This window comes from Cryptotermes secundus, unplaced genomic scaffold, assembly GCF_002891405.2.
Source record: "Cryptotermes secundus unplaced genomic scaffold, Csec_1.0 scaffold900, whole genome shotgun sequence".
NCBI classification, from domain to species: domain Eukaryota; kingdom Metazoa; phylum Arthropoda; class Insecta; order Blattodea; family Kalotermitidae; genus Cryptotermes; species Cryptotermes secundus.
The window spans coordinates 291662-304226 of NW_019741305.1; positions in this window are offsets into that span (position 1 = coordinate 291662).

A 12565-nucleotide genomic window follows, 5' to 3' on the forward strand; every position below is an offset into this window, starting at 1 on the left:
ACTGGCGTACAATTCTGGTAATCATCTGATGATTGTAAAAGATTCACGGAGAAAAAAAGAACCGGTCTGCATGAGTGCAAATGGAAGCAGTTGGATTCTCCCAATGGTTTTGTGTAAAGGAAAGTATGTAAGGGGTTGAGTTTAAATAATTGTGCTGCTGGTACTTATAAATTTTCATTTTTATAATTTTTAGTTTAGGGTGTGACTGGCATTAACTTGCTGTCTGTCTGCTAATAACACCGTTTTGCCTTTTCTTAAATTAAACGTCCCTTTCGCGAAGGAGGGCGAAGTTATTAGAAAACACCGCACGTCTCTGAAATTCTGAAGGTTGTAGCTTCCTAAGAAACTGAGATTTGGCTATTCCTGACATACACAGTGTGTTCAGGTTCTGTTAGGACTGTGTTCATTAAAAATACAAGACGTTAATTGCTTTCAAAATTTCACTCTCTTTATTCAATACATAGCTGGAATCGATTGAAACGTTTTAGAAAACAGCCACTGTACTCCTTTTGTGGAATCGCAATTAAAACTGCGGTACATTCCCTTTGGATGTCCTGGATGGTGTCGTGACGGTCTCCTTTCATCGCCAACTTAACTTCTGGGAACAACCAGAAATCTGCTGGAGCCAAATCTGGCGAATACGGAGGATGATCAAGGACTGTAATCCCTTTTCTGGCCAAAAAATCGCTCTTCGATTTGTGGGGTGGGGAATTATCGTGAAGGAGCGACCAGGAACCTTCCTCTCGGTATTCAGGTCGAATTCTAAGAATTCTCGCCCACAAACGATTGAGGACTCCGAGATAATAATCAGAATTCACTGTTTGACCTTCTGGGAGAAATTCCTTGTGAATGATTCCTTTGGAATCGCAGAAAACGGTTAGCAGTGTCTCTACTCGACTCTTTTGCATGCGCACTTTCTTTGGTTTCGGCTTGTTTGGACTCAACCACGCTGCACTCTGCCGCTTTGTGAGGGGCTCATGTTGGAAACACCATGTCTCGTTACCAGTAACAATCGATTTTATAAATTTTGTATCACTTCGTCCGTCCGTAACATGTCCTTGCAGTGTTCCACTCTGGCATGTTTTTCATCGCCTGCCAGCGCGTTCGGTACAAACCGCGCACAGACTTTCCATTTGCCCAAATCCTCGGTCAAAATTTGATGCAGAGTACTTTCTGGTGTTCCCAAAAGCTCCTCGATGAGTCTTGCAGAAACACACCTGTCTGATGCAAGGATTTCGGTCTTTTTTTCACATTTTCTTCAGTGTGACTTGTTCTCGGCTTTGGTGCACGTGGGACGTCTTCAATGGCCTCCCTGCCGTCACGAAATACAGCATACCATCGAAAAATGTTCGAGCGACTCAAACAATCACTACCGTACACACGTATCATCATTTCTTACGCTTCTCCGGCTGTTTTGCCTAACTTAAAACAAAATTTGATGTTGGCTCTCTGTTCAACCGCCATTTTCCGACGAGCTTCAGAACAATACTGTTACATTCAAGGCCAGAACACATGATGCAGCGATGCTTGCGCTTTGAAATTATAGACAGCCACAGCTGAAACTTCAAGAATCTTAACATCACAACTCGCCAACAAATGGCATTGCAGGGGGGGGGGAAGAAGAAGAGTCCTAACGAATCCTGGACACACCGTGTATACTTCGAAAGGTGTGACTGATTAACAGAATTGGTGGCGTTATATGTCCACTTTACCCTATGTGATGTATACCAGTGTACTGTTACTCTTGTCATGTCATTTCATTCAGATTATCAATAAAAAGGAGCACGCAAATTTGGGAACCATTTAAGGAAACTCTCATATTTTCCATTTTTTCTTTTTACCTTATTACTGGCAAGAAGTGAGAATGCGTCCAGAACGTCCTGCAACCTGTCATCTGGGAACAGGTTTCAGTAGTTTTTCTCTGTGTTTAAACAAATGTTGAGATGGTTCCAAAGTTACACGTTGATATTGCGTGCTTCTCACAGAGGCCTCCCCATTTAAATTCACTAAAATAAAATATGTTGCTGTAAAGGCCACTAATTTATTTCAAAATCACGGACTTCGACAGTAATTCAGGAAGCCAAAGTTCCACGGCCCTGGTCTGAAGCGACGGTTTCTAACAATTAGTGAAAAGAGTCTTCTTTTTCTTACCAGTCCTAGCAGATGAGCGAGAGAAGCCTGGGAATCTTCTCACAAAATAACACTCTTTCTACCCTTCATGGTAGTAACATGTACTGCTCCCATGGCTGTGTACAGCTTTCCACACTGTTAGTGAGTACCAGGAATCTTCCTGGGGGCGGCAAAGGGCGGCCTGCGAGTAAGGCTGACGAATTTACGGCCATCTGTGAGCCGATTGTCTAGAGAAAATATGGGAGCCTCAACGTCTCATAAACCTATGGGCCTCCACGGCGGGTTACAGGGATAGCTTTACCTTTTTCCTTTACCTCTGGGCCCTGGCAGATAACAGCACAGCGTGAGAACACAGCACCCAGGACATCAATTCCGGATCAACTCCACACTGACACGAATTCATACCTGCCAATCATTCCATTCATGAAAAACTATCACGGCTCCCAGGTGTAACGTACAGAAATCGGCGCCCTAAATATCGTATGTGGCATTTTTCTTGATTCTGTTCGGTCGAGTTCGTTAGTTGAGCCAGGACGTTCCAAACCCCTTCCATACACCACCCGCAACATTGCGAGACAGAAGAAGTTGCCGTCCGACACGGCGCTCCTGCACAGTTTCATCCGGCAAGTCTCCTTAGCATAAACGGGAAAACCGAAAGTATCATGGATTACTTACAGGTATATGTGACTTGTTTTATGTGAGCTTCATCTAGCGATACTCTCAGTAACTAATACTGCCGAATGATGGGACTATAGTCATAATAACTGCCACGGTGTTGCCCAGGAGGGAAGATTGACAGAAAAATTGGTCATAGACTTGGTTTCAACCCACTCAGAACTACTTTCACTGATCTCCATAGAGCATTCAAGACAGAAGAATAATTTTAAAATAATTTTAATTTATTCCATTAATATTTTGACAAGGCACGAGGTAGCGTAGTTGGTTGAGGCACTATTCTACAAGCCGTAGGGTCACGGGTTCGATTCCCAATGAGGTCATTTGATTTTTAAGCGACCTGATACTTCCTGCCGTTTTACTCCCGAGGAAAAAGCATTCGGTATCCATTAGATAGGAGGTTGGGTGGACCCCTAGAGCCGGTCTGGACGATCTGGAGAAGAGAAAATTCTTGAACTTATGGGGACTCGAACTCCGATCCCTCGGGCTTCCAGCCCGTAGTCAGTCGCTATACCGACTGCACTATCCTAGCCAGGGCGTGAAGCTGATCACTCACCTCCAACTAGTGCCGAGGTAAATAATGGTGGAACTATATCTTTACTCCCTCATATGCCTTCATGGCACAGTGTTTAATCAGTTTTAATCAGTTATGCACAAGGACAACTTTGCTTTTTACCTAATCCTTCAAGACGCACTATGGCTCTGGGGTCGACTCAGTCTCTAGCAGAAATGAGTACCAGGAATCTTCCTGGGGGTTAAGAGCTGTCGGCGCGTAATGCTGACAACTTCACCGTCGCCTGTGAGCCGATTATCTAGAAAATGTGAAAGCCCCGACGTCTGACAACCCTATGGGCCTCCACGGCCTGTTACAGGGATAGCTTTACCTTACCTCACCGCTCTCTGTGAGCCGATTGTATAGGAAATGTGGAAGCCTCGACGTCTCACAACCCTATGGGCCTCCATGGCCTCTTATAGCTTTACCTTTTTAATTATGAATATATTACATGTTTCCTTGATTCTTCGGTTTTCGTGTTTTTTTTTAAATCCATCCTACGTGGTGACACTCATGACATGGTTGCCACCAGGACTACGTGCAAGTCAAAGGCGACTGGAATGAGAGCTTGTAAACTTAGGTGTAATGTGTTAGAAAACAGTTGAACCTGTCGCCTTAGCGTAACCGAGGAGAGGAGGACGTCATTCACTGAAAGCAATCATAATATTTTTGTTAGTAACATTTGATGCACTCGTACTTCCTTCTTTCTTACATTTTGATTTACCATGGATTTGGGGTAAATTTCTGACTAATATTCTGTGCAAATTTGGAAGGAAAAATACGTGGAACAATTTAAGTTTTGATCCGGGCAATTGCCTGGCTAAGCTGAAGAAGGAATTAGACCATCAGGCGCGATAGCTGGTCACTAGATCAATATTTGAACCTAGGACCTCCACAATACGAAGCAACAGCACTGCCTCTCGACAGCGATGATCAACATGGGGCTCTGAAAAATGGTGATCACTTCAGAAGACTGGTACAGCGCTTCGCAATTAGCGACTGTCAGCAGCAGATCGTGGCGCTGCGGTGGTTATGTTATACGTTGCATGGCTCACAGCGTCACAGGAAGCAACTGCTGCTGACTTGTGAAAACAGAGCGTCACGGGACGCACTGGCGTGTACGTAACGACTGAGCAGATAGACAGCTCTTCCTCCTGAGCATAGGGCAGGCACATAAACATTGAACACAGCTATCTACACGTAGTAGAATACTCCTACAGAAACTGAGACGCGCTCAAGTATTCAAAAAATTTCCGGCCTACTATGGAAACGCATGTTCATTACGGAGTTCAAAATAGCGCGCTACTGCGCCCTGCATTTCATCCTGCGAGTTTCTACCCTATTCTCCAAATATATATTTCAAGATCAATTTTGATATCATCCACCGATATATGCCTACGTCATCCAAACACTATTATTCCTTCGCGTTTTCCGACTGCAGCAGTCGAAATCAGTATAACGTTTATTCAATTTTGTAGCATCAGGTCCTGTGGAAATAATTACCTTCAACGTACAATTAGTTAATTTATGAGAGAGTGACTGACTGAGACGATAAATAGTTCTTTCGTCTCAGAATAGTGCAGACATGTATCTGTTCCCACTCTGCATTGAAGAAAGTAACCTAACGCAATTTCGGGTTACCACAGAAATGAACTACAGAGCGTTAACGTTTTGCATGAGCGTAAGTTAGGGGCAAACAGCCATCTCAAAATGTTTATTTCATATTTCAGTAAACACAAAAGGTTATAAAGAGTATACTGATGGCCTATTGAAAGCCGGGTTAGCGTAGTCGGTATAGTGACTGGTTACTGGTTGGACGACCAAGGGGGGGGGGCATGAATTTTCACTTCTGGCTCTGGGGTCCACCAAACCTCTTATCCAGTTGGTACCGGGAGCTCTTTCACCGGTGGTAAAGCGGGAGGGGCTTGAAGCTGACCACTCAAGAAAATATGGATTTATAAACCAACTCGTCCATGCGGTTTCATGGCGTAGTGCTTAACTAGTTAAACACGGGGACAACTTTACTTTTTATACTGATCACATATTTACACGAAGGTCGTACACGTGAGGCACAACATGTTTCGACCACTAACGGGTTATCATCAGATGCGAATTCATCTTAAGTGTTGAAGTTACACATAATATGGATCCATATTGTAGGGTTGTTCTTTGTTCTGACACTGAACTTATTACAAGATCCCCAAAGATAAAATTAAAATTAATTGATTAAAACTATTATTGTAAATTATTAAAATCAAATTTAAAATGAGGATGTACAGGGTTATTCATATATTCGTGAAACATTTTGAAAATTTACAATAAATGAACTACGGAACGGATACCAAATTTTGTTACACTGAAATAGAGATAAACTCACCAAGTTCTTTTTTACATACACTAGTTGACAGATGCTCAATATGTCCACCTTTGCTGATACGGCAGACATCTGCGGGAGAATTCATTTCTTCCCTCACCCGTGTCAGCATATCACAGTTGACCGGAGCCGCAGCAATATTGATACGGTTGCGAAGATCCAAGAGATTAGCACGCAATGGACGCTTTAAGAAAAATTTGGGAGAGATTCATTCTCTATCAGCGTAAGAATTGTCACGATCCGATAAATACAATATATATATATATTCATCAGTAAACTGTCAGACGACAGGTCCACAGTCTCTTCCAAAACAGTTCCTCCACTTAATGCGATCTTCTGTTTTTGGAAAGAGACTAACCAGGAAAAGTGATGTATTAGTTTTTTTGCTTTCCACATCGCAGTACAACAGCCGTTCAAACCAATCTGGTCACGCCTGTTGCTATACGAACTTGAACCATTTCGAGCATCATTTGCTCTGTGCTTCAAGTCGCTGCTGATGACGCTGCTTCCGGCATCAGTTTTTGGTTTTTGGTGTCTCTCTTCGTCTGATGCCTACCCTTTGACCTGTCCAGCAAGGGAGGCCCTGCCAGTAGCTACGCTACCGCTGGTANTGTATATATATAAGACACGTCCTCTCAATCAATAGAATGTCTGTTCCATGAGAGACACTGTTCACGACTTGCATCAACGTCCGGCCTCAATGGATTAGGTCAGTGTTGCCCCCGTTTTGTCATGCCCAATTGATTCGTAAGGGTGAACTGGTTTAAAGTTCAGCATAGAGGATTACAGTATCGAGTGTGATGAAGTGTGGATACTCCCGCCATGCATGGGCGTGTTCTTCAGATTAACACGTTCAAGCACAATGGTTACTATAGTAGTTCATTTGTTTCGAATTTTTAAAATGTTTCACTGACTTATGAATAGCCATATATCTTATCGTGTACTCTTGTTTCTTCATAGGTAATGCGGTTTCCTGCGTGGAGTAGTCACTCTTCGGTTGCTGTGCCGATGTGATGATGTTACGATATTATTTACTTAACTTGTGAAGTGTTCCGGCTGGCTTCTGCTTGATGTCTGGGTACAGTCTTAATACAGTCTTCTATTTGCATGTATCATGTATACACCGTGAGTATTAATATTTTTATATATATGTGGACTGTACTATACTATACAAAGAAGATGGTTTCAAATTGACTGTTGTGTCATGTGACTGAGTGACTATGTACTGGGTTTGGATTGATAATCGGATTTATTGAACCCTTAAACAACTCGTGACCATAAATAATTACGACAGTCTCACTGCGTTATACACTTCAAAGATTACTCTAACTTCAGCACACATAAAGTCTTCTCAGTCTTCAATAACCGTTGCTTGGTAGCGGCTTTCATCGACTGACGCTCCCCTGCCTCTGGGTTCCCAAGCCGTCCCCGGCCTCAGCTACCAGCTTATCATTTCTTACAACTGCACATCTCAACTACTGAGAGTCAAAACCAGAGTTGTATTACGACTGACGGTATACCGCCAAGCAGTTCATCTTGGCGCCAAGCCCCACAAGGCTCACACTCAGATAATTTCTTTTCTTTGCAGCTGAACTCCTATGGTGACATTCCCTATGTAACATCCTCTCTGACGAGGACATGTGTCTGTCACTTATGAATACGCATGGCCTTTGACAGGAGTAGCATAGCACATAGCAGGTTATTAAATAATCTTCCTTTTGCACTTCATGCAAGTCCTCTCTCAGTACAGGCTTTACAGAGCAGATCATGCCTAGCTTACGTATCTTATGCTACAACGGCAGCTTAGTCACTTGAACAGTTGTAAGCTTGACCGCCCCCAAGTTTAACCCTGTTATATTATCTGTGTCTGGCTCCGCCTTGTCCTATACTACGAACATGTTCATTCTCATGATTTTGTATGACTTCTGCTTGTCGAGTTTTGTTATATAATCGTATGCATACGGAAAGTTGAAAGCTGTGTGCAAATCGCGGACCGGTGTGCACCTTGGAAAATGTACAGTGGTGCCGAGAACCTAGTTTTGCATACGCTGCAATTTTGAGAGGTAGGTGCCTGCCGCTAATTCCCAGGCGGGGCAAGCACGAGTCATTACCGATCTGATCACCACCTTATGGGGGCTTAGTTGAATGTTAGCGCTTAAATGCTCGCTTCTGTATAGAGAGTGGATTCAAATGAATGTTCTGAACCTTGACTGCAATCATTTCTATGTGCAGTCTCCATGTAATCTTCTTATCAAAGATTACGCCGAGATATTTCACATGAGTGACATAGGGGATATTCTGTCCATTCCATGTAAGATGAGTCTCAGGGAGCCAAAGTCACATTTTCATTCACTTTTATGTTCCAGCGCTCACACCACATCTCGGCAGCAATGAGATTTCAATGGTCACAGTCAGGGTTAGAGTTATTTTAGGGCTGGCGGTGAACCGCCAGTCGCTTCGTCTTTGAGCCAAGCCCCTTGAGACTCAACAGACAGAATTATTTTTCAATTTAACACTTGCGGTCATAGTCCTTACGTAACATCCTATCTGATGAGAGGATGGATCTGTCTTTTATAATTACCGCTGGCCCTCGCCAGCGCATTCATTCTCAGGTCCGAGTCCAGCAAGACTCATGGCCACATTTTACTTTCTCACTCGAGACTCCCCCCAACCTGTAGGCCAGGTCCCGGTATTTATATCCCCCAGGAACATGGTGGCCCGGTTATATCCCCGGGCACTAGGTTCCTTTCCGTCGCCTTTTATGACTCGCAGGGCTATGGTGCAGGTAATTCAAACTCGCCTCCACACCCTTGAGGGCCAGTCTTCTATGTCTTGACGCATAAATTCTAGGCAGACCGAATACAAAACACAGCATAGCAGACTCTTGAAGAAGTTTTTATATGTGCACTCCACTGAAGTAAACCGGTTTACCAAATGTACGTTTTTGCTTCCCTTATAACTTTGTCCTTGATGTTAATTTATTGAAGATAATCCTAACAAGTTTTTGTTGTAAATCATTTTGCAAATGTCTCAGTAGTGAATCAGAAATATTCCTTTAAATTGTTCCCACACACAGAGGTATCTTAAATACTGACACGTGTTAAGAGTAAGAGTGTCTCTCGACGGGGTTTCGGTTTTGGATATCGGATCTATTGATCACTTTCGGATCCCCACCGCAACCAACTATAGCAGTCCTGTTGAGCCACATAGGCCAAATATCACTGTAACCACAGTTCACAGAAGAGCTGGGAGACAGAACACTTCCAATGGTCAAAAGCCCTAGTAAGAGTCAAAGTTACTTTACGACTGGTGGTTTACCGCCAATCAGCTCGTCTTGGAACCAGCCTCCTTGAGACCCACGAAAGTAATTTTTTTCAACAGAACTCTTGCGGTAATAGTCATTATGTAACATCATCTCTGACGAGAGGATGGATTTGTCTCTTATGATTATGCCCGACTTATCGCGCATATAGCATGTTACTGAAAATTATTCCTTTTGCACTATATAAAAGTCCTCTATCAGTGCAGGCTTTACATAGCAGATCATGCCTATCTTACGTACCTTATGCTGCAACGGCAGCTTAGTCATTTGAACGGTTGTAAGCTTGACAACCACCAAGTTTAAGGCTCTTATATTTTCCAATGGTCAGAGTTCAAAGCTCAAAATTACTTTACGACTGGCGGTTTACCGCCAAACATTTAGTCATGGTGTCAGGCCCGTTGAGGCCCACGACCAGATATTTTTCCAACTGAACTCTTGCTGTAATAATTTTATGTAACGTTCTCTCTGGCGAGAAGATAGGTTTGTCTCTTATGAATATCCTTGGCTTTTCGTCAGGTGTGTATTTCACACACATATAACATGTTATTGAAACTTCTTCCTTTTGCACTACGCACAAGTCCTCTGTTTATACAGGTTTTACAGAGCAGATCATGCCTAACTTACGTATCGTATGTTACAATGGCAACTGAGTCATTAGAACGGTCGTAAGTTTCACCACCGCCAAGTTTAAGCCTCTTATATTTTCTATGTCTGGCTTCATCTTGTCTCATACCGCGAACATGTTCATTCTAATGATTTTATATGACTCCTGCTTGTCGCTTACACAATTTTGTTATATAATCGTATCCATACGGAAAAATTAGTACTGTGTGCAAGTCGAGGATCGGTGTGCACCTTGGAAAATTTCCAATGGTGCGTAAAACCTTGTTTTGCATGCGCGAACTACTAGTTCTCGTTATATAGCTCCGGCAGGAACCGTACAGGAAACGTCTCTTCCGTTATTGCGTGTTTTCTATTTGTCAAGGAAGGTATTCCTTTGCAACGGCTGTTGTACTGTCGCCTGTTTTTACACAGCTGTTTCTTGGCAATGTGTCTACACGTGACATGTTATTTAAGGGAGATCGTATTAAGCGGCGGTCTCGGCGTATCATTCGATAACATTACAATTTCATAGGTATACGGAAGATGTCTCGGGAGGTTAATAAAGAGAAGGTTTACGTTTATAAAATACGGCGAGAATTCTTACTGCATTCTCAACGGATGTCACACCAGTTACCCGTAACTAAGTGCAAGCAGCCGAACGCATCTTGAGACTTTGAGACCATATCAAATCCTCAGTAAACTCCGCGCCATCTGTGGAACCCGAAAGTTTTGTTACCCCTTCATAATAGCCCAACATTTGATCCTCTTCTGAGCCACATAAATTTGTGGCACACATTCCCTCTCTCCCCCCATCTATTTCAATATAATTAATCCACCTACGTCTAGGTCTTTCCTTCGCGTTTTCCGACCAAAATTTTTTACGCAATTCTCATCTCTCCCACTCAAGTCATGAACGTTTGTTCTGCCCAACTCCAGTACTCATAATGCCCGTACCTCTTCTGAGAATAAAAGCGATGTGGCTCCGTTAGGCTGCAACTTCAGTAGCTCAAGAAACTGAGTTCTGTGAGTGCCCCGTTGCTCCACAAAGCAATTCACTGGCGACTTCCTGTGTTCAGGAGCCTCTGGTACACATCCCTTTGTCCAGACAGGGGAGAGGGGTTCTCACGGAGGTGAATTTGAAAATTACGGTCGCCGTGGAATTTGGCGGATAACTATCGACGTTTCTGAGGAACCTGTTACCTCCTTCTTGTAGATAGCATGTTCCGCCGATACACTGGTACTCACCCACCAGTCCACACGGTGTCATAACCCAGATGACTACATTATGAATCTTACCTTTCAGGAAGCTTCAGATTGTTGGTAATGGAGCATCTGGAAGTACTGTAGTAGTAGTAGTAGTAGTAGTAGTAGTAATAAATACAACATGGCTCTAGTGGATAAAACTATAACAGTATTCGTGTTCTGGAGCATCCGTTTCGAAACCAGACCGGTTTCTCTAGTCTCTCGTCCATTCCGAATCATACACGAAGCTTACTTTCTTCTGAGATGTGACACCGTGTAGTCCGTTTAGTTGGCTATTTAACATTCAGTTCAGAGTGTTTTGTCTTCTCACCCACTCTGAACATAAAGATACACGTATAATAATATTACAAGTTTGCTTACAGTTTTTACGGGTGTGAATCTTGATCTCCCACGTTAAAGGTGGAACATAGAGTGAGTATATTTTGGAAAGGTGTGCTGAGAGGAATTCGAACTAGGAGGCATGACGTAACGGGAAGCTGGAGAAAACTGCGTAATGAGGAGCTGCATAATTTTTTTCTCCCGAAAATTATCACTAGAACCATCAAATCAAGAAGAATGAAATGGGTAACGCACATGGCGTGTACGGCAGAGGAAAGATGCAAAGGTGCGGTAGGAAAAGCTGAAGGACAGAAACCAGTACGAATGGGTAGACCCAGATGGTAGAGGTGCCTTCTCGAATTTCGGCGGTAAAATGGCTAATTTGAAGAACATACAGCCGAATACATATTAGTCTTAGAAAATCCTCAACAGTGTCCTGAGTAGGTTTATCCTTCCCTACCCTCCTGAAAACGGAGACAGATCCAATCTCCGAAACGTCGTGGTCTTTTGTCTTTTACATACCAGACGATGGATGAAGTCCAAAACAAGCCAAAATACGTAAGTTTAATGAAGATGCTTAATATTATTCATAGCCAATGAAAAAATACTCACATTATATCTCAACAGGGATATTCAAATAAAAATAATAGTACACGAAATGTCCGATAGGATGTCACGTGGCAGAAATAAGGCTACGGCACTGCTGTATCGGTCGGTACTGAGGCGCGCGTGCGGAACAGCGGTGTAAGTACCCATTTGCAGACTCCTGAATGTTAAACATTGCTGTGTGTTAATACTTCAGGTGTACAGATGTTCAGAAAGTGAAAGTATTGTTCATGAATCGTGATATGTGCAATGAAGGAACTCAAAGAAAGCGAATTGTATAGGCCCAAGAACTGTCACTGTTTAGAAGTGACATCGTGTTCTCTCATGGCTGTAAATTTTATTCAGGAGTTTAATACATTTAACCAGTATTTGCGAAGACTTCTAACGCTCCCACTATGAACTGCTAGTAGAGCTGCATCGCGGTCGAGGTTGTCTACAGACAAATGGGACACAGCCAGGCTTGTACACAAGTTAGAAGGGACTGAGTAAAACATATTTTATGTTGCGTTTTGGCACACCCAGCGTCATGTCATATGTTACGGTTCACGCAAAATGACGCCTTTCGATGATATCTTAATCCTAACAAATATTCGCATTAGATTGAAGCGTAAACAGACGTGAGAAGCCCTTCTCAGTAGCCCCCAAACGAAGTGCCTTCTCATTATATTCGTTAACACTTTACTAGTACAGAAGCAGAATTCTGCAGACGGCCAGAGAAGAG